The sequence below is a fragment of the Bubalus kerabau genome, chromosome 20, assembly GCF_029407905.1.
Source record: "Bubalus kerabau isolate K-KA32 ecotype Philippines breed swamp buffalo chromosome 20, PCC_UOA_SB_1v2, whole genome shotgun sequence".
Taxonomy (NCBI): Eukaryota; Metazoa; Chordata; class Mammalia; order Artiodactyla; family Bovidae; genus Bubalus; species Bubalus kerabau.
The window spans coordinates 4,814,256-4,830,205 of NC_073643.1; positions in this window are offsets into that span (position 1 = coordinate 4,814,256).

The following is a 15,950-nucleotide window of genomic DNA, read 5'->3' on the forward strand; positions in this document are numbered from 1 at the left end:
CTTATTAGTGTTTTCTTCATTTGTTTCAACATCTTATAGTTTTCTGTGTTCAGGTCTCTTACCCGCTTGGTTACATTTATTCTTAGATTTTGTGTGTGTGTGATTATAAATGGGATTGTTAATTTCTCTTTCTGTTAGCTCATTGTGAGCCTATAGAAATGCAACAGAATTTTGTATGTTGATTTAGTATCCTGTAAATTTATTGTATTCGTTTATCATTTCTAGTAGTTTTTTGTTGGTCTTTAGTGTTTTATATTCATAAAATTTATAAAATTACATTATTTACAAACAGTGACAGATATACTTCTTCCTTTCCAATTTGTATGCCTTTTATTTCTTTTTACTGCCTAATTGCTGAACTCATACATTGTTACTGGATTAGCTTATTTTATTGAAGTATAGCAGCTCAGTGGTAAAGAGACCGCCTGCCAGTGCAGGAGATGTGGGTTTGATCTGGGTTGGGAAGATCCCCTGGGGAAGGAAATGGCAACCCACTCCAGTATTCTTGCCTGGGAAATCCCGTGGACAGAAGAGCCTGGTGGGTTACAGTCCTTGGGGCCGCCAAGAGTCGGATATGACTTAACGGCTAAACTACAACAGTAGTTGGTTTACAAGATTGTGTTAGTTTCAGTGTACAGTGAAGTGATTCAGTTATATAAATATATATGCACACACATATGTACATTCTTTTCAATATTCTTTTCCATTATGTTTTACCACAGAGTATTGACTGTAGTTCCCTGTGCTATACAGTAAGAGCTTTCTGTTTAATCTATCCTATATATAATAATTTGCATCTGCTAACCCCAAACTCCCAGTCCTTCCCTCCCTGCCCCTGTTTCCCTCTGGCAACCACAAATCTGTTCTCTCTGTCTGTGCAGAGCTTGGATACTTTTAACCATTGTCCTTTCTCCTCTTCAGGGTTAAGGATGTCATCATATTCAGATGGTCTTCCACTTTGAAACTTTCAAAGTTTATTAGATAAAGCTTAATGCCTGCCCAATTTATGCCAACTTCTTCTGTGGCCAACGGGTGGCACTAATGCTAGTTTAAAACTTTGGGCTTTTGAAAAAATAAACTTGTATACAGCTTCTTGGGCTTCCCTGGTGGTTCAGACGGTAAAGAATGTGCCCGCCATGCAGGAGACCTGGGTTCAATCCCTAGGTTGGGAAGATCCCCTGGAGAAGGGTATGGCTACCCACTCCAGTATTCTTGCCTGGAGAGTTCTATGGATAGAGGAGCCTGGCAGGTTACAGTCCATGGGGTCTCAGAGTCAGACTCAACTGAGCAGATTGAGCAGACATGACAGCTTTTTAGAACTAACCCCTTTATGTTGATCTGAGCTGGTCTGGTAGCTAGACATCTTTCTCTTCCGCCTCACCTGGTTGGACACCCCCTAATCCCGTCCATCCTACTCAGAAATGATTCCCGAATACGCATGCCCTTCTGTTCTCACCTTCCTCTGTGTTCTTGTTATCCTCTCTTCCCATCTCTTTTGTAGCCTAATCTCTAATCACTGGGGGTGATTTATGTATCTACCTTGCCCTGCTGTGTTCTGAACTCCTCAGGTCAGGGACTGGGTCATCCTTATTCCGTGTCCTGGAGTCTGACTTAGTGCCTGGCCCTGAGAAGGTGCTTCTGGTTTTTTAGTTTGTTTGGAAGTATTGGATGATATTAAACAAGGAAGTAAGGATAGATGGTAATGCGTATTGTAGCGGGTTAGTTTTTGAGCCAGTTGACTTACAAAGGTAAGATTTAAACGTAGTAAAACATTTTATTGACATCTATTACCAAGTCTATGTTAAAAGTTATAGTAAAACCTATATTAAGATAGATGTGAATAAAGGATTAATAAGTATATATATATTTTAAAACTTTTAATATTATATTTGAGTATAGCTGATTCATAATGTTATGATGGTTTCATATAGATGGCAAAGAGACTCAGCCATACATATACATGTATCCATTCCCCCCAATCTCCCCTAAATCAGAAAGGTGCTTGTGTTTGAGAAGTGAATGAAGCTTTCCTGGCAGAAACCAGACAGTTCAAAATGACCACAGTTTCCTGTGGTCACATCAGCTCAAAGGACCTCTGATCTGCCCAGTCTGCTCTGAAAGGCGGGGCATTGTGCCCTTACCTGTGGGAGAACAGGGCTATTCTTACAGATCTCTGGCCCAAAGTGTGGCCCGTTGGTGCTTTCTAGTATTCTTTTTCTGTAAGATAGGAGATGATCCAAGCTACAAGGTCACTTCCCTTTTCTAGCTTAGTTACCATAGAAGTTTTGGTAGCAGACTGAAGGCATGACTGAAGGCATGTCAGTTTACCCTGGTTCAAGTTGAATTGTTGATGGTTGATCATTAAAGATTGGGAATGGGGTAGGAAATGGGGTAGATCAGCGTGAGATCAGGCAGAGACAATGCGGACGATGTGAAATACTGCAGACAATGAGAAATAGATTGCTGTGGGCTAGGGGTTTGGTTTTAATCACATCATTTTATATACTTAGAAGTAAAAACATTAAATATAGTACCATTTAAAAAATGCCATTTTCCCCTGACCTGGTCTTCCTCCCTCCGTATGGTTATGACTTTTCAAGGTTAATGTTGATACTCTTGTCCCCTGGTAGGTCACTGGTTTTGCTTAGGAGCCAGACTGGTGGACTGCCTCTCAGGATTCCCACTTCCTATATCTGGGATTTGGGGTTGAGGTTAGTAACTTAACTACTCAGAGCCTCAGATTTCTCATCTGTAAAGTGGATGTAATAAAAGTACCTTCCTCTGATGGTTTTAATGGGGTATAAATGAGTTCATACATATAAAGCCTTAGAACAGTGGCAGCCCATATTAAGTGTGCTTGGTAAATGCTGACATTTTTTAAAAATCTCACTAGATGTAGCTATTTTGTAATGCTATTTAGAACATGGAAAGCATTTCTACAGTAACTATGAAGAAATTAATTCTCTTTTTGTTTCTTGCTGTGGTAGCTTTTATCACTAAGGTGAAAAATGGCTAAATATAAATGAACTTATATCTAAAATATTTTTTCTACCAATCTTACTAGATACTTTCTGTGCTATTTCTGTAATAGACTCCTATACTCTTGATGGGTCATATGACTTATTATGTTTGTTTTGTATCTTAAAGTTTACAAGTTATTTTAATGTAAAATCTCATTTGAATCAGAAATTCTTGCAAGATCCACAGGACCTGGTTTATATTCATCCCTACATTATTTATGAGATGAGAAAGCCATGTCTTAAGAGGATTTCCAAGATATTGAGGCTACTAAATGCCAGAGCTGGGACCACATCCTCCTTGTTAAGTTCCTTGAGTTTGTGGACATTTGGTAAACTGCAACTGGACACATATGTGTCAATTAATGAAATGTGTGTAGATAAAGTAACTTCTACCTCACCACAGCAATTAGGCATTAAAATTCACATCCCAGGACATCACACTTGAAATAAGGGTAGGCAATAGAAAGTCCAAATGAGTCTATGAAAGCTTATAAAATTGTATGTTCAGTAAAATGCCATCAAACAGCACCATACACTTGGGTGATATTAGTAAGCATTTACATATTTTTAGTGGGTAGCCAGGTCATGCCTCTGTTCTCAATAGTTGTGACAAGTAGCTTGTTTGTTTATTTTTGCAGATATTGTTCATAACCCAAGATTTGTTTTTTTCCTGTATGTGCTTCACCATCTAAATGTTCAGTGCCTTTTTGGTTTGTGACTCAGAATTATTGATTTTGCCTTTCTGGGGCCCACATCTGTCAGCCCCCTTAGACACCTTTCTGATTTCTTCCTTTGTTCAGGCGTGGCCAGAATTCGGTAGAAGGTTCCATTTTACTTCCCCCTCTCTTCCTATAAGAACTGCTTTCCTTTTTTGTTATTCCTTTTGCTTCCTATTATCATCCCCAAGCCCTGGGACATCTTTATTAATTTACCTTTGAAAGACTGATTTAGCATATTTTAGAACTAAAACCTTCTCTGTTTCAGAATAAAAGTCTGAGTGGTGTGATTTTGTGTAAGATTTCCTTCAATTCAGTTAAACAAATAGGCATCCAGTTTCTATCTACGCTCTCGTAGGTCCTCAGGAAAATTCCCATTGAGGGTCTGGACCTTCATGATTCATCTAGATTGATTCTGATTCCATTCCCGTCTCATGGGAAGCCTAGGGAAGGAATAAAGTGTAGCTACTGCTTCTTGTTCTTAGTTGAGGTCCCCTCAAGATTTCCGTGTTTCCCCTCTTCACCCAAAGCTGCACACCTGTACTGCCACAAGTCTCTTGAGAGAGCTGTGCTTTCATATGAAAAGCGCTTTCTAGTTCTTTAGATATATTCTTGTAAGAATGTTAGGGAGAAATCTGTCCTGTCGAATTTTCAATTGGTTGAAGTCAAGTTGTAGTTTCAACTGTCCTGGGCCCATGAGTTCTGACCAATGGAAAGTGATGAAACGTCAGAACCTCTTTCCCCCTCCTCTAAGATCTAGTGTGGCTTGAACTCAGGCCCTGTTCTCCAGCTGCAGCGAGTGTGGAGAGCTCCCAGATCTCATTCTCTATGCTAACTGCTTGCTGCCCAGAGTCGTGATCCCCCAGCATCCAGTGACTTACCTTCTAGAGCCCAAGTGCCTGGAACCCTTTCCTCAATTCAGGACAGTCTCTAAGAGGCATTCAAGCCTCCACCTCCCCTGGGTATCAGAGGCACATCAGGGGTCAGCCCCTCCCTCTGTCTCATCTTGTTCCTTCCTGTCCCTCTAGGCAGGATCCCGAGAGCACCCTAGTAAGCATCTTAGAGTCTGTTTCCCAGGGAACCCAACCTCAAACAAATAGCCTGCTCATCTGTGCAGTGCGCTGGCTGAAAATTGAGGCAAAATTCCTCAGCACTCATCCGCATTACCAACAAGCCATACTGGCCCCGGGCTGTGCTGACTCTTAAAATCCCACATCTGGCAGTGAGTTGAGGCTGTGCTCACGACCGCAGGGTTGCTTAGCCTGGACCTGCATAAGGAGTCCTGGCAGGATGCGGTTCTTTCACTGATACCTCCTAGTGAAAATTCCTTTTTGTTATGCTTAAAGAAAATGAAGACTGTTTTGGCCCACAGAGAGCCTAAATTGGCAGTCCTTAAACACTGTCCTCAGGGTTGGGAGGTAAGGATATAGCAGTGAGCATGCAAAGTACAAGCAGGTCCTGAAGGCAGAGGAAGAGTCCAGACGCTCTGTGGGTGGGGTGGCCGCACTGTCCTGTGGGACACAGAGAGGAGAGGCTTTAGAGATGCCTAGAGAAGGCAACGGCACCCCACTCCAGCATTCTTTCCTGGAGAATCCCAGGGATGGCAGAGCCTGGTGGGCTGCTGTCTGTGGGGTCGCACAGAGTCGGACACGACTGAAGCGACTTAACAGCAGCAGCAGCAGCCCTGTCAATGCTGAGACCCAGGGCTTAGACTGGCAAAGGAACCATCGTAAAAGGCAGCGTGGGAACTTGCAGGGAAGGCAGAGGTCTCATGAAGGGGCTTGGAGAAGAGAGGGGGCCCTGGTGGGTTTGTGTAAATGTCTCTGGTTCTGACCAGAGCACAGGCTGTGAGGGGGGTGAGGTGAGAGCAAGTGCCAGGAAGGTAAAGCAGGTTGGAGAAACTGACCTGTGACCTCAGAGAAGTGGAGGGCATCAGTGGGCTTTAGGGAGGCAGTCATGTGACTGCATTTGCTTACTTTGTGGGTTGAATATCTGTAAATTGAATGATGAGTATTTATCACGTAGATTGGGCTTCCCAGGTGGCGCTAGTGGTAAAGAACCTGCCTGCCAATGCAGGAGACATAAGAGATGCAGGTTTGATCCCTGGGTTGGAAAGATCCCCTGGAGGAGGGCATGGCAACCCTCTCCAGTATTCTTGCCTGGAGAATCCCACGGACAGAGGAACCTGGTGGGCTACAGTCCATGGGGTCATAAAGAGTCAGACATGACTGAAGTGACTTAGCATGTATGCATGCTTCATGTAGATTAGCATAGTCATTGACTGATTAAGAGAGGAAGTCTTTGCCTCCAAAGTCATCGGAACCAGGGGTTATTCTCCTCCAGTGTGCCCTGGTTGTGGGAGGCCTGACTTTAAGGACACAAGTGGATTATGAGAATTCCAGGTTGGGGAATGGAGACCACGGCAGCTGAAGTGGGTGTGTGTTCACTGCATCTTTGCGCATCTCTCTCTCTCTGTTCTAACTCTGTATGTCCGTTTCTTTGCATGATCTCTCACTGTGTTTCTTTGTGTCTCTGGGCAAAGCTGGTACCGAAAGCCTGTGTATTAAAGAGGTTCCCCTGAAGCCACATTCTCTCAGCCCCCTCAGAGCCATAGCACAGCCCATCTGGGTCACCTGAGACTCCTGGAGTGACCGAGGTGAGTGACTGTGAGCTCCCCACCTTCATGGGAAGTTGTTTCCCATCACAGATTATTTTAGGGACTGAATAGAAAGCATCCTTTTTTGTTGTTGTTTATTCATGTCTAAGTTTCCTTAATTAAAAAGTAATTATATTTTCCCCTAACTAAATATTTGATCTTAAACCCAGCTGAGGTGCTGACATCAATCCTGAACAGGAAGGTTTCCCCAAACTGAAATCTGTGTGGCTGCCCCAATGCAAACCCCTCACTGAGTCATTGTTTTTCTGCAGAAACTCATTCCCTTCCAGATTGCTAAATTGTGGGGGAGGAAGTGAAGGCAGCTATTGATCTGTTAAGAACAAATGAGAGAAAATGACCAGAGCAAATAAACTTTAAAGAGCGAAATCAAAGAAATCATTTGTCCCCAGCAAAACTCCCACTCTCTCAGCTTTATTTGAGAAAATAATAAAAGAAAAGAACATTGACTGATGGTAAGGTTTGGGGTTTGTTTTTGGATGAAGATATTACTGGAGCTACTGCTTCTTTCCTGACGTTTGCCGTGAGTTTGTTCCATCTCCATTCTATCTGGAGCGAGAAGTTGCTTTACTGGGCAGTTTGGCGTGCCTGATTGGTGTTGCTAAGGAGGGGGCCTCTCCTGGTCACTCTGCTCCTCTCCTGCGCTTGAAAGTGTCTCTAATCCCTCTAATGATTTTGTTCAGAGCCTGTGAGCATGTCTGCACTGATAGGAGGATTCTGGCTGAGGACATGGAATACAGTCCATGGACTGGATTAGCTGGAACGTTTGAGAACTATTTGAACAGACTGACTCTTAGCTGGGAGATTCTACCACAGTGCTATTTCATAGTCATTAAATGAAATTTATGTTACGTTTTTGTATAAATGAGCAGCATGCAGCATAATGAGTCTTTGGAAGGGGTGTTGGGGGAGAAGAGACCTGGAAGAGGTGGCCAGGCCCCAGTGTCGGGTGCTGTGGCTGGTCGACCTCAGACCAGCCCTGACATCCTCCGCAAAGGTTACATTTGGCGGCCACAGGTATCCTCGCCACGATGTAACATTCTGCATCCAGGCATCTGAGGCCTCCTTTCACAAAATTCTCTCTTGAACAGTTCAGTTTCCCTTCTAAACTTACCATTAAAGAAGAAAGCACATGCATGCGATTGGCGCTTCTGTTTGAATGCAGGCTGTTGGTGTGCTTGGCTGATTTCAGCTGCACAGGAGTTCTGTTTATTCACCTCTGCCAGTTTGGTAAGGCACACTCTTAATACCTAAGAATTTTTCCTGGATTACTAACTAGTCTTCATGTCTACCACCACTAGCCTGTTGTAAGTCACTGCAGTTTCTTGCCAGGACTATATGGTAACCTCCTAAGCTAGTGGTTGCAGGCTTTGATGGAGGACTTGTTAAAACACAGATTGCTGGGCCCCATCGCAGAGTTCCTGGTGTAGTGAGCCTGAATGTGCTGAGTTCCCAGGTGATGCTGGTGACTCTGGTCCTCAGGCCTCACATTGGGAATCTGTATCCTAAACAGTCTCCTTACCTCTGTCTCAGCACCCAAGTTCATATCCAGGAGGATGCTGGAGTGGTCTCAAAAACTGAGTGAGATGGTGTCACTCCCCTCTTGGTACCCCAAGTTCTCCCCAGACTGGGGGCCCTGCGTATTTGGGCTCACAAAGCTGCCGGATGTGGGAGCCTGGCCGTCCCAGCCCCATCCACGCGTGCCTCACCATCCCGCTGTCTCACCTGCCTCTGTCAGCACCTGACCACACTTCCTACTCTTGCCTCCGGTCCTTCACACGGTCTCTGCTCGCTCTCCTGGGAACCTTCCTCTTTCTCTTTTATCTTCACCAATTAGTACCTGCACACCCTTTCCTTCTCAGCAACGTTGCCACTTCTTCAGAGAAGCTGTGCCTAACTGCACAAGGGCTGTGTTCTTGCTTATTCTCTTGCAGAGACTTTTTTTTCCCTTTATAGTCTTTAGCAGAATATTTTGTGATATTCATTTGTGTTTCTCATTTTTGAATAACTGTTATCTTCTCTTTTTGTTTTATTTTAAAATTATTTTTTAATTGAAGGATAACTTAATTACAGAATGTTATCCTCTCTTGGTGTGTAAAGTCCATGAAGTAAGAGGCTCTGTCTATTTTGGTATATGCCGAGTCCCTGATATGCAGCAGCACCTGGCACAGGATAGTCACTTGGTAAACGTTTGTTAGATGGATCCGTGGATGGATGGATGAATGAAAGAGATTTTAGAAGGCTTGGGGGTTGCTGGGAAAGCTTAGGAGAGCAGGAAAAAGAGTACCTCCCATGTAGCATTTTTCTAAGGCCTTGTAAACTGATTTATCTGTCAGGGAACATATTCAAAGTCCATTTTTGAAATTTATGCTGAGGAGCCAAATTGCCTGGTGCACTCAGCACCCCCACCCACTTATCTGCTTGGTCAGATAAGTTCAAAATATGTGTCTATTAAAACTCCCTTCTCAGGCACTTTGATTCTGGAATTAATAAAACCATGTCTGTGACATGGGAAACTGTAAGGTCTTTATCCATAGTAAAAGGCTTCCCAGCTGACACTAGTGGTAAAGAACCCACCTGCCAATGCAGGAGACATAAAAGACAAGAGTTCAGTCCCTGGGTCAGGAAAATCCCCTGGAGGAGGGCATGGCAATGCACTCCAGTATTCTTGCCTCTAGAATCTCATGGACAGAGGAGTCTGGCAGGCTATAGTCCACAGGGTTGCAAAGAATCAGACATGACTGAAGCAACTTAGCACACATTCACAGTAAAGCCAGAGTTTTGAGAATCATGTATTTGGCTCAAAACACTAGGATCCCTTTAGAGATAATTTTGTGGGATTTTAGATGCCTTCCTTTTCATTTAGCATGACATGTGGGAAAGACAGGAAGCATGGAACCTCAGAAACCTGTGGGTCTCCCGGAGCTGAACCTGGGTGAGGGAGTTAGGATTTGGCATTAGAGTTTACGCCTCCAAATCCATCACTCCAAGGCACTCTTTGGCTCTCCCAAGAAATGGTGACCACGTTAACGCTGGACGATCATTAGAGTGCTGCCGCTGGTATTCAGTGGAGCAGTGCGGTAGGGTTTAGGGTGACACAGGGAGCCCTGGGAGGTACAGGAGGGCAGACTCTTTTAGAACCGTGTGTATGCACGTGTATACACATAGGTGTGTGCACCTGTGTGCCCACACATGCATGTGTGTGAGAGCCTCGAGCATGTGTATGTGTAGGTGCTGTGCACACACAGGTACATGAGTGTGAATGTCCATACATCTGTGTGTATCTAGGTGGTTATCTTTCTGTTTTGGGGTGTGGCATCAGTTATCATGCCAATATTTCATCACCAGTTTCCATAATTAGCAGTGTTTTTATTACTGATTTTTTAAAAACCTTTCCAGCAATAGATTCAAGTGGTGACTGGAGAAGGGGCACAGAGAGAGTAGTGGAAAAAACTCATCCAGCACAGTTGAGGGCAGGGATGCTATGAGACGGGAAGAGAGAGTCGGAGGCAAGGACCAAAAAGTGAGCAAAGAACTAATTTAAACACAAAACCTTGGGACTTCCCTGGAGGTCTAGTGGTTAAGACTTCACCTTCCAATGCAGGGGTTGCAGGTTCGATCCCTAGTTGGGGAGCTAAGATTCCACATGCCTTGCAGCCAAAAAAATCAAAACAAAAAGCAGAAGCAATATTGTAACAAATTCAATAAAAACCTTAAAAATGGTCCACATTAGAAAAAAAAAATAAACACTAGACCTTTATGAAATGGGCCTATTTGAGGGTAGCTCCAATTCATTCTCCAGATGTTTTCTGACTTCTTGTCATTTATGCAGAGCTCACACCTTTCTAGGCCTCCCCTGGCCGTGCACAGGACTGGACCCCCATTGCTACCGAAATGGCAAAACCCCACCATCCTCCCAGCAGGTGCCACGTTATTTCCCGTTTGACCCATAGGAACAGAGTGTGTTGAGAGATGCGTCTCACTTTTAGCACTCGTGCATCTGCACGTACACACACACTTAAGTTATTTTCATCATTAGTTTCTTGAGCCCCCTGGGACATGTCCCCAGGAGGATGGAGACGCAGGAGGACTGTGGAAGTGGAGCATTCCCCCTTGCTCTTTTCTAGAAAAGTTTTCACTTGAGAATAAAATTTTAATTAGACATCCACACTTCCAGGTAAGCTTTTGTTCCCCATTTGTCATGAATTTATAGGGGGAAGGAAAAAAAAATCAATATTCTACAGTTCTTCTTTCATCCCAAGGAGGTTGAAAGATTTTAGCTGCAAAATGAAGAGATCAGAAGAAAAACAGCTTTATGATGAAACACCCCCATCTTTATGGTCTCATTTGGAAGAACAGACCCCTCCTGCAGGATTTCTGATCTCCCTTCCAAAGGCAATCACTTTTAATGGGCAACCACGAGGATGAGAAGCAAGAAGAAGGTACAAAGAGAAAAGTGCAGACTGCAGTCTTAGGTTCTCTGCAGTTGGGGGGGAAAGAGATCCCAGCTGCCTATGTGGATAATTTGCAAACCATCCATCAGACCTTCTGCTGACCATAAGTGCCTTTGCCCATCAGACAGCATTGCTACCTGTTGTAATCCAAGCAGCTGGGGGAGGGGCCAAACAGGCCTGCCGTCCGGGGCTGACTGTAAGGGGACCCTCTAGGAGCGCACCTGGCTTCTCTGTGTGTGATGATGTAGTCTTGGCACCTTTCCACCAATTGTGGCTTGAGGAACGTGTTTAAAAATTTCTGTTGTTGGAATGCTTGAGCACCAGCCTGAAGTGCTTTTATTTTGTTCAATAACTGCCACCAATTTGCTCTCGCAAAACCCGCTTTCTTATTTCTAATGCAACAATCCCACTTAAAGTTTTTACAAGTCTTGGTGTTATCCCCTTAAACACTTAACATGTCAATGTCTTATTTAAGTTGTATTTATTCATCTCACCCACCCTTCCTCCTTCTCAACATTCAGCACTCTACAGAGCAGCTGGACACCCACCATCCGGACTGCCAATACTGCCGGGCCCTCAGGAACAGGCTGTCTCCTGTTTCCTGCCCAGTGTCACCAACAAAGGATGAGACGCCTGCAGCCGATGCCGGGAGGGTTTGTGGGCTGGGCCCTGAGGATCAGGTGCTGCTCTGGAGTGGGGAGGATTGAGCAGCAGAAGCACTTAGGAAAGACAAGAGACTAATTGAATTGTAAAGCCCTCCTCTCAGCAAGAGTGCAGCAGTTTATTATATATAGGAAAGTGTTGTTTTCAGTAGCGCTGAGCATCCATTGTCTTGCTTCTCTTGGTAGTTGGGGGTTCGCATGGCTCGGTGGGCTCCTGGCGGTATCTCATCACTGCTCACCGACACCAGGTGTGCACAACAGCAAACTCACTTGTCTTCGGTAGCTTGCTGACTTTCAGTGACATAAAAACCATGACTTTACCCACATTTGAAAACTTTATAAAGTGGTCTTCAAGGTCAGAGAACAGAATATATTGTACTTAACTATTTATCAGCTTTATATCTCACTTTAAGATATTAAACCTAGGGCATATATTCCTCTCCCTGAAAATGTTAGGGTTAGACCTTTAATGTAACTCTCGGGTTGTACAAGCTGCCTGTTAAAACCCAGCTTCCTTCCTCTTCCTTGACCTGTTTGTCTTTCATGCTGAAAGGACGGCTGTGTCTCTGAAACTTTGTGAGCTTTCTACAAAGGAAGGACTGGAAAATGATGGCTAAGATTTTTCCAGCTTTAAGCATCTGGTCTTTCCCCATGGAGTTCAAGGCACATTCTGCATTAAAGAAAAAAAGGAATTTGATTCCTTCAGTGTTCTGTTTTCACTAAGATTATGTGGTGGTGAGATTGTGTGCTGACAGATTTGGAGCTTGTTCCTGTGAATTTAACCCGGCTTCTTTTGGCTACATGGGTAGGCAAAAATAGGCATTTTACCTAATCATTTAAGGATCATTTCTGTCTTTAACAATAGCAGTGACAACAATGGTATTAACTGACTGGGGGTATATTAACTTTATAATTTTCAGTGTGTGTGTGTGTGTGTGTGTGTGTGCGCGCGCGCGCATGCACATACGTGCGTGCATGTGCATATTTTCTACTGTGGCTTCTGGTATTTTGATAGATTTAGTTGCAAAGTTAACCAGCAAGATGAAGGGTTTTCACTTCTATGTACTTTGATATTCTATTAACAAACATAAGCCCAGATATTAATTTACATCTGGGTTATGCATTTCAGAACATTTAAAATTTTGTTTTCTTTTCATGGGAATGAAAATATAACTGTTAGTCTTCAGAGTATATTTATGCTGTAATGGTTTATTTTTCATCCTAGCAAATAAGTGGCTGACTTCCTGGGGAAGGCTGGTGATTAGCATGTTTGACCTGGCATTTTTCAGAAGTCTTTGGGGCATTGCATTTGTTGTTCCTGATGGTGGGTTTGGGGTCTGTGTCCATCCACAGGGAGCTTCCCTGATAGTGCAGTTGGTAAAGAATCTGCCCACAATGCAGGAGACCCGGTTTGATTCCTGGGTCAGGAAGATTCACTGCAGAAGGGATAGGCTACCCCCTCCAGTATTCTTGGGCTTCCCCTGTGGCTCAGCTGGTAAAGAATCCACCTGCAATTCGGGAGACCTGTGTTCAATCCCTGGGTTGGAAAGATCCCTTGGAGAAGGGAAAGGCTACCCACACTAGTATTCTGGCCTGGAGAATTCCATGGACTGTATGGTCCATGGGATTGCAAAAAGTCAGACACGACTGAGTGACTCACTTTCACTTCCATCACAGAATGAGAGACAGCAGCGATGAGAACATCAGGTGAGCTGGGACACTAGATTCAAGCCCCGGGTATCTTCCTGAGCCTCCTATCCTCTGCCTGCAGCAACTGTGTGTGTGCTTCTCCCAGGCACCAGGGTTGTTGTGAAGGACATACTGCGTAACAGATGCAGAAGGGCTATAAAAGCCAACTGCGCACGTGTGTGCTAATTTGCCTCAGTCATGTCCAGCTCTTTGCAACCTTATGGACTGTAGCCCACCATGCTCCTCTGTCCGTGGGATTCTCTAGACACGAATACTGGAGTGGGTTGCCATTCCCTTTTCCAGGGGATCTTCCAGAACCAGGAATCAAAGCCACGCCTCTTATGTCTCCTGCATTGGCAGGCAGTTCTTTACTGCTAGCACCACCTGGGAAGTCCTTGAAAGCCACTCAGTGGAGCAAAGAAAAGGCAGCAAAAGTAAATGATACTACTGTAGCTCAGGGTAAGCAATTATGGCCTAAGGGTAAACCAGCTCTCTACTTGCTTTTGTGAATAAAGTTTTATCAGATGACAACTGCATTCAATTATTTATGGATGATCCATGGCTGCTGCTGCTGCTGAGTTGCTTCAGTCGTGTCCAACTCGGTGCGACCCCATAGACGGCAGCCCACCAGGCTCTCCCGTCCCTGGGATTCTCCATGCAAGAACACTGGAGTGGGTTGCCATTTCCTCCTGCAGTGCATGAAAGTGAAAAGCGAAAGTGAAGTTGCTCAGTCATGTCTGACTCTTAGCGACCCCATGGACCGCAGCGCACCAGGCTCCTCTGTCCATGGGATTTTCCAGGCAAGAGTACTGGAGTGGGGCGCCAGTGCCTCCTCCGGATCCATGGCTGCTTTCATGCAATGGCAGAGCTGACTGCTTGCCACAAAGACCGCATGGCCTATAAAGCATGAAATAGCGAACTCTTTCCAGGGAAGTGTGCCAGTCCTTGTTCAGAGCATGCGCTGCTTGGTTGGAATTCTAGTCCTTGTTACAGATCATGCACTGCTTGGGTGGAATTCTCATATACAAGGAGGATATACATACCCGGTGTGAAGTTTTAGGAGGAACTGTAGTTTATTTGTGGTTGTTGAGGGATGAATTCTTTGATGAAGAATGGCAGCTAATAAAGAAATAATGACAGAATTAGAAAATCCCCATTTTGACAGTCCCTGTGAAACTACCAACCCAGACAAGGATCATCAATGGATATTAAAGTCTTTATGGAAAGTGTTGGTGGGGAAAAGTATTACTCACACATCATGAAAACATGATGCCACTTGCTAATTGTAAAAAGAAACATACAGTGTTCATAAGGGAGAGATACTGTGATAACTGCTTATCCGTGTAGTCAGATTTATCAGTAAAAGTGAGACAGGTGGGTGTGGGGTGCCTCATAAGATGGTGCAAGGCTTTGGAAAACCACCGTCTATGAAACCTTCCTGTTGGAGAGGCACAAGGTGAAATTAATTATGACATAGACGTGACTTCCAGTTTACAGGAAATACTGAGAATACAGGAACCAGAAGGACACAAAGAGTAAGCAACCAGACGAATCGAAAAACCAGCAACATGGCAAGATTCTTCTGGATTATTAGAGACAGGACAACCATATTTAACGTGGGACCCTTGACTGGGTTTGGTGTGAACAAGGAAACCTATAAAAGATGTTAGGAGCAGGTTGGGGCAGTTTGAATCTAGGCTGGACATTGGATGTTATGAGAGAATTGTTGCTAGTTGTCAGTGTGATCATGACATGATCATGTGATGTATGCTGATGTGTTTTGAATTACTTTCAAATGCTTGGGATAAGCACACACACAAACACATACACAAAATGCGGCAATAGGTTAATAATTCAAATCTAGGTGACAGGGCTGTGGGAGTTCATTGCAGTATTCTTTTAATTTTTCTGTTTCAGTGGTGTCTGACTCTTTGCAACTCCATGGACTGGAGCCTGCCAAGCTCCTCTGTCCATGGGATTCTCCAGGCAAGAACACTGGAGTGGGTTGCCATACCCTCCTCCAGGGGATCTTCCCAACCCAGGGATCGAACCCCCATCTTCTACGTTGCAGGCAGGTTCTTTATCTCTGACACATCAGGGAAGCCCTCGTTTCTATGTTTGAGCGTTTAAAAAAAAAAAAAAAAAAACATGGAAAGCAAGCCCAACAAGCCATTCTTGTTCGCGTCCTGGATGGAGTGCAGAGACCAGGGAGTTGGTGTCTGGAGGAGGAACAGCCTGGCCTGTGGACACTGGTTGATGATGCTGTGCTGTTTGTGCTCTCGTGCCTCTGCCCAGCCCCTCAGGAGAAAGAATTAGAGAGAAAATATTCTCTTGTCATGATTTTTTTCCTTCAAATAAATGTTCATTCCTCTTGGTGATTCATCCAGCCAAGGAACTCTATCAAGCCATCTCCTTCCTTTATTAAATTTCATCTGACTCATTGTCAGCCATCATTCTAGCCTGTCCAGATCTTTAGAACTTTGGTTCACTCATTCAGTCTACGAGTTATCTTTTCCAGTTTTGTGACGTCTGAATGGCCATGAGCTCGCTTTCTGGGTTTCATCTGCGTAGGTGATACAGGCATGCCATGGGAAGCCTCTTGGAGCGTGCGTGCCTCCAGGCTGCAGTGGGCCTGCTCCTCAGTCCCCTCTGGGTCCCAGGATTCAGCTAACGACACGCACTCCCTGCCAGGCCTTCCCCAGAACCCCTCGTGCATGTCACAGCCTCTGGGCTTC